Below are 14,499 nucleotides of genomic sequence, written 5' to 3' on the forward strand. Positions count from 1 at the left end.
AATCCAAAATAAGAAAGTAATTCTGCTGGTAGCCATGCTTCTGTAATAAAAAAAAATTCCTGCATCAGTACAGCTTGAAGTTGGGATATATACCTTAGTAAGGCTAAAATTATGCTGATGTAATAACTAAGTATGGGATCAGATAAGTAACTAGATCGATGTTAGGGAAGGGGTGGGAAATAACATATCAGCAGTATCATGCGAAGGATGGAAAAAAATGCCGTAACTCTTCAGTTAGTGAAAATCATGGGTAGCATTAACGTTGATCCAACCGAAGTGTGGCTTGGCGACTTAGAAGGAGTACAGGATATAGCTAACACCATAACCAATTACATCCCCCTAATCGCCAAAAGTCCAACGTGGGGTTTAAGAATACGCCACATGGTTATATACACCATCAATAAAAGGCTGTATGAAAACATAACCAGCCTGTCTGAACTAAAGGTTCTAATAGAAGAGTACTGGCGGAGAATACAAACTTTAAAACAACTGAAAGCGACCTGCCCAAAAAATTTGGAAAGGAGATTAGGCGCCTTCCAGATAGAGCTGGACTTGGCAGAAGACGATTTCCTGTGGCTGGGAAACTTGTTTCTCAGCTGCAGGAAGTGGAATCTGATCCAGGAGTAGGGTAAGTGAACAAAATTTCCTAATAATAAATATTAATAATAATAATAAATTCTCAAATTATAAACCACTCTGTTTAAATTTGGAAAGGCTAACGATGCCGTGGCGACTTTTGCTGCACATGCCTGTGCCAATCACCGAGGCTTAGCCTGGCATGTTGCTAATAATCTTGATTACTGTGCATAAAGTGCTAAAATTGCCCTTTTGTAAAATTTCCCTGATTTTATCAAAATTTCGTTTGACTTTATCCAGATTTAAACCAAATGTACGTCGATTTCCCAAAAAATTTACTTACTATAAATATCTCTATGAAAAACGGTAAAATTTTGCGAGAAAAACGCAAAAAAAAATTCGTCTTGTTGTTCCTTTGAAAATTATTGGTCGTGATTAACCTGAAGTGCATAAATGCGACGTTTTATGGCAAAAGTTATTGATGTAACAAAAATTATCCCTAACATTGTTGACATGAAGTTCTATCGTGAAAATCAAATTCTGATGGCTATATGCGTAACTAAACTGTTCCCATAAAATTTTAATGGACGACCGCCACTGATGCGAGAAAATATGCAAAGCCTATGGTAAGTGTTTCTGAGCTTCCAGCGTGTTCAAAGTACTCGGGAGAGCGCTACAGTGCGCAGAAAGGAATTCGCTGACAAAGTTCCTGCAAAGTTGCAATTTCGTTGTCGCTTGGAAGAACTGAACTAATTTCTCTACAGCGAGGAAAATCGTAGGCTCGCTTGTCGTGTTCGGTCGACATCTTCGGGTACATTCGGGGAACGGTCGGAGAGGTGGAGGGGGAAAATCGCTGCTTCGGGCAGCGGGCAAAGGAACGGAGGAAGAAAATGCAACGCCATGATTCGCTGACCACCAGCATGACGCGTTAAAGTTTACAAAACTTTAAATTACTACGAACAAGGTTTAGTAAGCGCTGCGGGAGTTCGAAATAAAGTCAAGGACTTTTGAAATGACGTAATAAATGGGATGGAAAGAGAAAAACTTCGTTGCGCTTGCGACAGCGTGTTTACTTGAACACTTCCGTGCTCGTAAAATAACAACAGTTGGGAAGCTGTTAGCAAACTAAATGACTAATAAACCTTGCATAGGGTACAATCAAACGTAAAAAATGAATTAAGCTTAAAATTTGAATCGTAATTAATATAAAAATTCTAGGCGAACGTGAAGTCGTAAAAAATATGGTCTGTGAACGATACAACAGTTTCGGGAACCTGAAAATTTGGCTTACTTTCTGCTTTTAAAGTAACACTTGAACCTTTCTCGACTTTTACTGGTGACTGATTCGCAAATGACTCTTTAACTTCTACAACTGGCTGAACACAGTGTGAAATAGGCAATTGACTTTCCATTTTGCGACTGTTTTGAACAAAATTAGGACCCTTGCTTACGGCAAATGTCTGAACTCTATCTTTAACGGATAAAATATTCTTCGGCAAATCTATACTGTCGTTTTTAGTGACTAAAATATTCCTGGATAAATCTTGAACTTCTAGTTGTACCCTAGGTTGAATAATAATGGACTGAGGCAAGGGTGGGGGAATTGGCGGGTTACTCGTTTTTAATGGTACCGCTTCAACAAACGGTGCAACATCGTCGTAAATCTGATCAATGGACGGTGAATCATTAAGTTTGCTTAACGGTAATTCGTTGGTACCCTCATGGTCATAAATAATAGATTTTTTGCGGTGAAATTGAAAATAACAGATTATGAAAATTATAAAAATACTAATAATAAATGTTATTAATAATAAAATTCTAATTATATTATAAGGATAGTCAAAGGACTTGTTCAACAAATAAATAAAATTAAAAGCTTTTACGTGTGGAAGTAATCCGTTTAAAATAACTAAAATCGCAATGATTTTCATGTTGCTTAGGCAATCAAAACAAACAGTTCTTCAAAACTAACACGTACTTTAAGCCTGCCTAGTTTAATTAGTAGATAGTTTAACTCAACTTTTAATTATTTCTGACTCTAGGCTCAATTTATCTGCGTAATTTATTTATTTAATATAATTTATTTATTCTCTAAATTTATTAGCACTGTTTCACTTATCTTATTTTGAATTTTACTGCAAACGTATCTTATTTAATTTCAGGTGTTAAATTTATGTTTAAATACTTAAAATCAATCGAACCGTACTGAGGTACAAGGTATGGAAAAATTTGAGACTGATTTACTCCTGACTACCTGAAATAAAATAATAATTATTATTTATGCGATCTTTAAATGCATTAAAATACTAACATCACTAAAACTTGAAGAATCTTTAATTCTCTCTACTCATTCTAAAATATGCTTAGCATATTATTGTGGCAAAGCTTTAAACTAAAACCGTTGTGGTTTAATCATAATCATTCTGCGATGGCAGAATGGATTTCCAGGATTTTGGTCATGATCCAATATCCGAAAAAAAATACTTGTTAGTGGAGCGCAATAAAATGTTGACGTCGACGTCTACATATTCATATAATATAAATATTCTCATAACTGGCGCTTAAAATAAACTTTGCTAATATAATCATATACCTTCTTCTGAAGAGTAACTATAAAATTCTAGTGATGTATTCGCTGAGCTAGTATTATTACATACTGCAAAAAAAACTTTTGTGCCTAAAGCACATTATTAAATAATAAGTCTGCTTTTAATTGTTAATATTATGAGTGCTATTTTATTATAAATTATTATTATTTCATGCAAGTGAAATTAAAATGTTAAACCTGTTACTTATATGAATTTTTAATTTTAGTGACCATTATCCGTGCGTGAGTCCGCGTTGTCCTCTTGATGATCTTCATCTTCACCTGCCAAATTCTCTTCGCCTTCACCGTCATCAGGTGCATAATATTTTTTGAGTCTCTGGACGGCAATAGAGTCCACTAATGTCTTTCCGCGCTTGTTTTGAAATTCCACCAGGTATGTATTCGGATTCTCTTCTCGAATAACTGTGGCTGGGCCTTTATAAATACCTGAAAAGCACCGTGCGGTTCCAATTTTCTGGGTGCTGTCAAAAATTAATACTTGATCGCCTGGTTGAAACTTGATCTGTTTCCTCTTCTGGTCATAATATTTCTTCACTTCAACATGACATTTTGCTAAGTTATCCGTGGCATTGGTTCTTGCTTTCTCCAATACTCGGAACCGTACATCATTCTCCACATTTTCACAGCTTGGTGTGTGTAATGCAAGCTCCCAGGGCAAAGTAGGTTGGAATCCATGTACTAAAAAGAATGGGCTATACCGCAAATTCTGATTCCTCGTAGTATTATAACTAAATACACTTGGCTGTAAATATTGGACCCAATCAGTGTGTTTTGAGTTGACATAACACTTCATTATACTCTGTAAGACCCCGTGGTTACGTTCCGAAAGACCTATAGAATTATGCAAACCGACTGGTGAAAACTTGATGGTGATTCCCAATTTATTGCCAAGTTCCTGGAAAAGCTTAGATTTAAATGCTGATCCGCGATCGGTGTAAATATCCTGTGGGGCTCCGTAGCGTAACACGATCTCCTCATACACAAATTCTGCTGCTGTACTGGCCGTACAATCTGCAACTGGTTTGGCTATTAAATAGCGCGTCCCAAAGTCTGTTGCAGCGATTATGTATCGATGACGAAGATTGGATGAAGGAGGATATGGACCTGAAAAGTCCAAGTAAATCCGCTGAAATGGCTTCTGTGCGGGAAAAGTGCACAGTTCCCCTGCTGGTAGACCTGGACGGCGTTTATTCTGCTGGCATGTAATACATTCCCTAATTTTCCTCTGTATAAATAACTTCATATTTGGAAAATAAATTCTTGGTAAGGCCACATTGTAACACTTGGTAAATCCAAGATGAGAACCTCCTATGGGTGAAGCGTGGAGTGTTTCAACGACAGAATCACGTAATGTCATTGGAATGCATAATAACTTCTTGGTAGTAGCTCCTAATTTCTGCTGTCTATACAATAATCCATCTTCCAACACATGATGATAGACTTGCCTCTGGATGTATAGAGGTAATGTTCCATCGTCCCTGTCTGGGTCCTCCAAAACTTTAATAATTGGGCCAAAAAATTAATCCTGTCTCTGATGTTCCGCGACATCTGTGGTTGCATCAAATAAAGTAAGTGTCCTGGGTTCGGGAATGTCCTCTTCAGTGTTGCCATCCTCTACGTTTCCTCCACATTCTCTGCTGAGGGGATCAGCGATGTTCTCCGTAGTTTTAACATGGATAGGAGTGAATGAAAAATCCTCCAAAAGGTTGCTCCATCGAAGAAGCTTTGAGCTCAAATTACGGGATGTCCTAATGTACGTAATTGCTTTGTTGTCCGTGTATAAATCAAAATGGCGCCCAACAAGATAAAATCTAAATGATTTGAAAGCATATAAAATTGCTGTTAATTCTTGCTCAATAACACTCAATCTTTTTTCAGTGTCAGTCAACGTTCTACTGCAGTACGCACATGGCAAGTACTCTCCTTCTGCATTGGGCTGCATTAATACGCCACTGACCGCATGAGATGAAGCATCGGTGAAAACCTTGGTGTTCTTCGCTGGATCGTACGGTAACAAAACAGGTGCAGTAATTAGAGCTTCCTTTAATTTCTCAAATGCTGATTGTTGTTCAGGACCCCATGTAAATTTCTTGCCCTTACGAATTAAACCCTGTAATGGTGATGCAATATCAGAAAAATTCTTGACATATTTCCTCACGTAGCCGCAAAGACATAAAAACATTTTAACCTTCTTCGTGGTGGTGGGAACCTTATAATTCTTAATGGATGACAGTATTCTATCACTTATACGATAGCCATATTTGCCCACATTGTGGCCCAAGGCAATTGTCTCATAGTATCCAAATGAACATTTAGGTACAGCCAATTTCAATCCGGCAGATCGTAAACATTGAAACATTTTCTCTAAATTCATATCCTTAAATGTATTGGCAAAAACAAACATGTCATCGATATAAAAGGCAAAGTTATTATCATTCATACCCGCTGTAGCGAGCTGAACACATCGGGTCATTGCCGCAGGAGAAGTCACATGTCCCATTGGTGTAAAGTTCATCGCAAATTGTCCCCTGGCTGGGATAGTAAAGACAGTGTACTTTTTCGATTGTTCTGCTAAAGGAATTTGAAAAAATCCTTGTTTCAAATCAGCACTACAGTAGTAGCTCTTGCCGGCCATATTGTGCAATATCTCTGAAATGTTTCCAATTGAAACTGCGTCGAAAACGGACCTGGCATTCAGCAATCGAAAATCTTGCACCATACGATAAGCTCCTGATTTCTTCTTGACAAGAAAAACTGGTGAATTGTATGGTGATGTTGTAGGACTGATGACCCCTGCTTCTAGCAAGTTGTCAATTTGCTGGTTAATTTCCTTACGCAGGTGTACAGGTATAGGGTAAGCTGGGACGTGAAATTCCGAATCGTCCTTTAACTTTATATGATGCGTATAATTAGTGGCACAACCAATGTCTTGCTCAGACCAAGAAAATACATCTACATACTTCTCTAATAATTGTCTAAGTTGCAATTTCTGATCGGGTTCCAATGCTGGATTTATGTCAAATTTAGTAATGTCGTGCACTGGTTTTGTCACGGTGCCAGTCTCCTTAGTCACCATAACGTTAGGTCCTCCGTCATCTGTAGTATGACGTGAAGCTGGTACTGGATTTTGCCATGCCTCTGCGGTACCTAAGCGTGCCCCTTTCCTAATTTTAATTTTGTAAGAATTTGGATTAGTAATCCAAATTAAAAATGACTCCGGATTTACAATGGCTCGAGGCACCATTAAGCCTGTGTCCATTTGAAACTGTAAATCTGGTTCCAAATAAGTTAAGTTTTGATTACTAGAATTTGTCAATTTGACAGGAATGCACAAATGAGATCTAGGTTTAATTCTAATTTGTCTGGAAGTCACAAATTCCGGCACATATAAATCCCTGATCAGACTAGCAACTTTTATGGAAACGTCAAAGGTCTTTCGGTGTTCCGTCCTTAACTGGTTCCGCGGAGGAGTACCAAATCTCCTCAATGTGAGTCGATTTTGATCAAAATCCAAATTTGCCTTATGAGCTCTTAAAAAATCATTTCCTAGGATTGTCCCATGTTCAAAATTTGGAATCATCCGAAAAGGATGGGTAAAATTGCGGCCGTTTATTGCAAAAGTTAACAGGACAATCTCTTTAATTTCAATTTGTTCTTTGGCTACTCCCCTTATGGCCGTATGAATTTTGAAACGTTTGGCGGTTGAAGGAATACCTCGATCACTGGTAACTGATACTTGGCTTCCGGAATCCACGAGAAACCTCTGACGTTGTCCCCCTAACACTGCGTTAATATAAATTAATTCCTCATAGGGGAAAGTAGAGACTGATATCTGTTTGCCAACGAAATCTGCGCATACGTCTCTTCTATGGGCAGTCACTGTTCGTTTAAAGCCTCCGTGTTCTGAAAACAAGCGGCTTCTGTGTGATTAGGGTAATTACAAATTGAGCAGCGTGGTCTCCCCCGTTGCTCTTCCCTGTTTTCCTGGTCTCGCCCTGCTGAGACGAGGAACCCCGCGAGTTCTGTCCGCGGAAGTTTCCACGTCCTCGCCATTGTTGGGTATTACCATATCGCCTATTGCGATCTGAGTTGTTACCATTATTATTACGTCCATTCCTGTACCCCCTATTGTATTGTCGTCTATTATTATTACCCCGATAGGAGCCTCTATAATTATTACCTGACTGATAATTATCCCTATAATAAGGTTCTCTAAATTGTTTTGGAGTAGATGAGTCGGTGCCAGGGTTCTGTTTTTGATCCTCCATGCTATCCAATCTCAAAGTGAGACTGGCTAATCTTGCTTCCAGACCAGTTTCCTGAGCCTGGACTTGAGCTTTGGTATTGTGAGGATTATTGGATAATTTTAATTGCTCAACCTCCTTTTGCAATGCTTTGAATTTTGCCTCAATGTCTAAAGTGGGTCGCGCTTGCGCAGACTCAGTAGTAGCCAGATTGTTACTCTGCAGTAAAATCTGTTGCTGTTGCGGAAAAATTGGTGTATTATGCAAAGGAGAGAATAAACTCTCTCTTTGATCTTCGTACCTCAGTTCTTTCAGCTTGCGCTGTCTCATCAAGAACTGAAGTTTTTCAAAGGATTTTAAATCCTTAAGTAACCCATGCACGGACTCATACTCTTTATGGTGGATATATTTCATATAATCCACCTGTAATCCCAAAATGATCTGTTTGATCTGTTGTTGAACACTTATTTTTGGGTCTGCCTTGAGTAGAAGTAATTGTTTGTCCCGAACATAATTCGTAACTGGCTCAGTTTCCTTGTGTAATCTATATCGAATTTGTTCCTCGATCTGGAGTTGATCCAAGGACCCTGTAAATTCGTCTTTAAATTTTCGCCGTATCTCCTCGTAAGAAACTTCTTGATTTTCTGTACCATCTTTCCAGGTCTGGTACCATCGTAACGCTGGCCCGGCCAGAAGGGCTGGAAATATTTCCTGCTTACGGGCATTGTTCCATCCATTTAATATGGCAAGGCTATCCACTTTATCTAAAAATTTTGATACATCCTCCCCGGCTATCCCCTGAAATGGGATACCCTCTAAAATAGTTGGGGGAACAAACTGTGACTGAGCCATTGTTGCGAATTGTGTTTGGTCTAAATCTCTAATATCCTGATTTTGTTGCTCTAATTGCGGTTCACATTTCTGTTTTTCCAATAATTGTCGCTGAAGGCGTTTAGTTAAAATTGGGCTACGTTTAAATTTGGGGGTGGAACTTGCAGCTGGACCGCTGACATCTAAATTAAAACTTGTAGTTCCTCGTGCTATATCTAATAATTGATCTAATGTTTCGTCGAGTTCATCAGCAAGGTGAAAGCTCGACATCTATCATGGCACAAGTAAATTCTTCTCCCCCCATAAATGCAAAAGCTTTAAGCCCTATGTATTTTCAAAATAAAACATGGCAAGGACATACTAACGAAACTAAATAAATGAGCAAAATTTTGGGGTGGGATTTGACCATGTGTAAATATTTGGGGTGGGGTTGAATCCTAAACTGGTTAACAAACTCTTTTCTCATCGCATTTCCGAAAAAATGCATGAGAAACCCCAGCGAATCCACCACGTGTCAAGCTAGAGATAGGGGGAAATTTCTAGGCTAACAATTAAGTGCAACTCTTTTCATTTCCGAAGAAAATGAAAAGACCCAAAGCAACTCCACCACGTGTCATTCTTTAGAATGAAGGGATCTGAACCAGTTAATTGATGGGGTGATGTAAACTACTCATCATTCATCCTCTTGATGAGACCACTCGTCATTAGCATGACGAGTTATTGCTTGGCATGCGAAAGGTACAAATTACACAAAGGAATTAAACTACTGAAAAGACAATGGACACTCGTTGTGTTTTGTGAACCGTTGAACCTGTATCATGGCTGGGTGTAGGATAATTACCTGTCTATCTGAAGTATCTTAGCTGAATGAAAATAGCGAAGTCCTCTGTAAGCTTGTCTCCTATTTGTTGACCAGAGCGTTGTAGTACTCCTCACCTACCGACTTGCTGACCACCTTCACTCTCTCCACTCAATCTCCAAAGTCAGTCACCTACCAGCTTGTCTCACCTCTATATTCCCTGGCCATCGAGCTCTTCCTCCATGCCGAATCGCCGAATCGTGTTTTTAATATAATTGCTACCATGCAAACCGCTGACTCAAAAATCAGAAGTGTTACCTGTTCCTGAATGCTCAGGAGGTTTGCATGGCACAACACAATGCATTGTAAACATGCCTAAGAGGCTTGAGACAGCTGAGAAAAACAAGTGAATGGCCTGGTCAACATGAAGCGTTCAGAGAGACTTAATAAAATAAACATACAATCTTAGGGATTGATACGTAAGCATTCGACACATTCTCGTTGAATGTGTCGATCTTGCTTACCTCCGACAGACTTTTAACCTTTCTGGCTGTTTGTCATCCCTCTTGGGTGATGACAGCAGTATTTTATCACATGTTTTTAGTTTTTTGCGAAGAGCTGGACTCTTCCACCGTCTGTAAGGAGGTTTTTTAGTTTGTTTCTTCTGACTTTTTAATGTGTCGTGTTTGTCTCGTGCAGGTCTCTTTACAACCTTGCACTTTTAGTTTTTCTTAAGGGGCAATCTACACCCCTTTTTTAAATTTTCAATCAGAATTTTAGATAAGGGGACATTTCCCCGTATACACAGAAGGGTGCGAAATGGCCTTACGTGCCGACGCACCCAGAAATTTTAATTCATTCATTCATTCATTCCTATGTTGCTTATCGGGGTGTAAGGGGTGACCTTCCACGTAGTACACCCAAATGTCAACCTCACTTCCACGTTAGTACACCCTGGACTGAAGACTAACGAGGCTCTGGCGACTGACACCATGGCTAGTATAATTTTGTTTGTGTTGTTCTGTGTTTTGTCCATATTTGTGCTGAGTTCTCCTTTACAGCCTCAGCCATTAACGAAAGTCAGACGATTTTAATATTTTATGATTTTAGTTCTCCAACGTTAGAGTTATGTGTAACGATAAGGGGCTGGATCCCGTATAATGTGACGGGTGCAAAATAGCCTTAAGTGCTCACGCACCCAAAATTTTAAATTCAAATTCAAATTTTTAAAAAAAATCAAAAAAGTAAGCTGTCCTACATCCTTCACTAGCCGACCTCCATGGTGGGATGGATACATAACACACTACAAAGCCAGGGGTTCCAGGTTCGAGCCTGGGTATGAGTGTTCTTTGTGAGCAGAGGCGAAACAACAAACTTTTATCTGTAGAGGGGGGTCAAGTACCAGGACAAATGTGCTAATAATAATAATAATAATAATAATAATATAGTGCTGGTAGTGGTAGTAATAATAGTAGTATTAAAAGACGTTATTTTCGTCGTAAATCATGCAAAAGGGGGCAGAAGTCGGTGCTAAAGCATTTGTGTTTGAACAAATGATTTGAAATATTTTTTCAACACGTTCAATTTCATATTGGCTAATAATGGAAAACAAACTCACAATGCCCCCCTGCCCCCCTCTAGCTACGGGCCTGGCCGCAGCGCAGATCTGGAGTGTATTTTGTTGACTCGCATTCTCACATTTGTTGCGATATTAAAACCGGTGATCGAATGTAAAAAAAAGGAAGTATATGTAGATGCACATTGTTACTAACAAAAGGTTGACATAAATATATAGCATTTCTGTGCATGCTATCGTACTTCATAATTTGTATTATCCGCAGCATGAAATGCAAACTGCAGCAAGATACATATATAGAAAATCTCACTCATGAGACAGAGTAATGAAAATAAGTAAGTATGTGCAATAAATTTTGTTTGCATGTGTGTTTACTGTTTACTCATATATGTATATCCACACACCCGTATTTGTATTTTTGTTATTTTATGCCGCTTTTCTTCAAATTTTAAGTAATCGCGACGATGAGGAGGATGCGTGATGATATAGATGAAGGGACACTCGTAAAGAATATCTTTGCCCAAACCGGGACTAGAACTCAGGAACTTCGGTGGCAAGAACAAATGTCGATTACTTCAGAATGTTGGACATCTAATCGGCTACATACATACATACACACACACACACAGAAATGCAATACAATTTATTAATCTTGAAGGACAGTCTGATACGTTCCGTTGTGTTCGTTTATTTAAATTCAATCATCTGCTTCAACACCTCCTACCCCGTCCCCCCCCCCCTCCGTTCGGGCATGTGTTTTGTGAAAAAGAAGCTTGACGACTCTTTTGAACGACTCTTCTCAGCCACGCGCGTGTCAGCAGACTCGGCCCTTTTCTTAACGTTTATTTATTCGGCCCCTACTTAGGTAAAGTTGGAAATTAGTAACGAAGAAAATAAATATTTATTTAATGAAAACTAATACCAAAGGGCCAGCCAGTTAAGATGAAAACTGAATCTGAATTTAAGAAGAGAATTAGGTCTGCTTTCTCCTATTAATGCATCCTGAACTGTGTTTGGCAGACAAGCGAGGCCTTGGCGTCTGGACTCACAGCCAATATAATATTATGTAGGGCTTGTGTCGGTCGTCCCTATATGTTTTTGACTGTCCCTTCATCCATCTTATCTTACCATCATTCATCCTCATCTTCGCGATTAGCCAAAGGGACAGAAAAGTGAAGTAATATATATATATTTTTTTGACCACAAGAATAATTTTTTGGCTTCTTGACCTACTGGTTCTTTGACTTTTTCTTGACTTCCATTACTTTCTTGACTGGCAGACACCCTGAACTACTTTGTTCTCTATACCCCTGCTTTACATTGAAATTTATATTGAATATTGAATAAGAATGGGCAACACCTTGTTCCATCAGAATAAACCCTGAAACAAGAAATTCTGCTCAGGCATTGAAGAGTGACGTTATCAGAAAGTGGTCCCAAAACTTTGTTCATTAATTGCTTCCGTTTTTCCGTTTGTGTAATAGCAGGACAAACTTTTTCCATTTTGGGAAATGACTGAATCAAAATAAATTTCACTATTGAGTTTGAAAGCGCAGTCCATAGACTTGTAACTTGCATGATTTTTTTATGTTACCTATTTTCCTAATTAATATTATGTGACGCTCAAAATGTAGGACATTTATGGTATTTTTCAAATTCCTCCCGGACGCCGGACATAAGGCTAAAATGTAGGACATGTCCGGGAAAAACCGGATGTCTGGTAACCCTATTATTGACGTATTTATTTCAATTTATTGTTGTTACGGTGTGTAATACGTAATACAGACCAGATGAAAATGGTGGTGGACAATCGCGTACTCTTTCGTTCGCCGTTGGGGTACCATTTCCGTTCTGTGTGGAATTGCTCGTTTTTATGAACGAGGCTGTTCATTTGTGATCGTTGGATTTAGTCTGTGTGTGTTTGTTAGATTTCCATGTTGTAATTCGCTCATTTTCTATCAACGTTGGTATGAGTGTTGCCAGGTCAACTGATTTCTCAGGAGATTTCCTGATTTTCAGCACGATCTACTGATCTCCTGACAAGTTTCAGGAAAATGTGGAAATCTCCTGATTTTTTGCTTCCTTAAATATTTATAATGAACAAATATTTAAAAAAATCGAAAGTTGATTTAAAATTTACATATTCAGCTAGTAGATAAAAATTGTGACTCCCACTGCAAATCTGATTTCTTGACCAAACGACCACAAAAAGTTGAAAAACTTACTTTCTCTCCCCGTTCTGCGCCTCATTTAGTGCGCTGACGATGTTTCACGGGGGCAAAAAGGCAGTGATGAGTGAAAGATGAGCTCTCATCCTCTCATCCTTCTCATCCCTCTTATTCTTCTTATTCTTCTCTCATCCTCTTTTTATCCTCTTCTTATTCTCTCATCTTCCTCTCATCCTCTCATCCTCTTATTTTCTCATCCTCTTATTTTTTGAAAGATGAGTGTACCTTATCGTAATTTTCCAAGTCTGGGACCAAATGTTTATATATTGTGATCTTCGTAAACCTCTCCTCTCATTCTCTCATCCTCTTATTTTCTCATCCTCTTATTTTTTGAAAGATGAGTGTACCTTATCGTAATTTTCCAAGTCTGGGACCAAATGTTTATATATTGTGACCTACGTAAACCTCTCCTCTCATCTTCTCATCTTCTCATCCTCTTATTCTCTCAATCTCTCAATCTCTCATTCTCTCATTCTCTCATCCTCTCATCCTCTTATTTTTTCATTCTCTCATCTTCTCATTTTTTGAAAGATGAGTGCATCTTATTGTAATTTTCCAAGTCCGGGGACCAAATGTTTATATATTGTGATCTTCGTAAACCTCTCTCTCGGGGAGGGAACGATGTCCCACACACACACACACACACACACACGCACGCGCGCGCGCGTATGTATTGTAACACAAACAAACAAACAAAATAATAATTGTTGTTTTTTAGAATACCTGGCCCCTAACCCCGCCAGGGTGCGTGGTGCCCAACCCAAAAAGGTTCTAACGGCTACGGCTCTAGATAACCGTACCTCTGTAGGGTTTCACGTGTTTTTTTTTTTCCCCCAAACTTCCATGAAACTCTACAGAGGACCTCCGTAATGCATGCAACGTGTACTAACGACTCTAATGTTATTTGATGTTGTGATATTTTTGGATATAGAGTTTTATTGTGAGATATAGATAAAAATAATTATGTTTATTATAATATTTTCTTGATGAAGATGGAGAATATGTGTGTGTTACAAATAAAGTTGCATGCTTATTTTTCTAGTGTGTGTGTATGTGTTTTTGATGTTTCGACAGCATCTGAAACGATAAAAAAGAAATTTTATTGTTAATTTTCACGTGTAAAAACAACAACAAATTTTTTTGTGCAAATTTTCTGATTGTCTCGTGCTATAGTGCAAAAAAAGATATTGTATCTGATAACTAATGAAATTGATATTTGTAACTGATCTGAACTAGTGAAATTCGTATTGTGCTATTGTAACTGATTGTGCTAGTACAAAAAATTTCTTATTTGTGCAAGAAAAGATGTTAAAAAACTTGTTAAAACTGCTCTGTGACCCTCTCGTTCTTCACGTCGTAGGCGAAGGACTTCTCTGCAATCAGGATGACACTGCATAGGGTATCCTCGGGCAAGGCATCGTGGAACTCGCAGACGACCTTGATGTTGGTTCGATCGTTGACCACAACCTTCTTTCTCTTAGATGTGTTGATGACGGTCATGGGTCTCCGTGCTTTGAACTCGCTGGGCGTGTAGTACATGTCCACGCTTCCCTCGGTCACGCGTTTGTAAGCCGAGAACGCTTCGTAAAGTTTGAGGTAATCGTTTTTGGTCACGTGGAGGTTGTAATTCTCGCGCG

The sequence above is a fragment of the Lepisma saccharinum genome, chromosome 12 (genome assembly GCF_977018435.1).
Source record: "Lepisma saccharinum chromosome 12, izLepSacc3.1, whole genome shotgun sequence".
Taxonomy (NCBI): Eukaryota; Metazoa; Arthropoda; class Insecta; order Zygentoma; family Lepismatidae; genus Lepisma; species Lepisma saccharinum.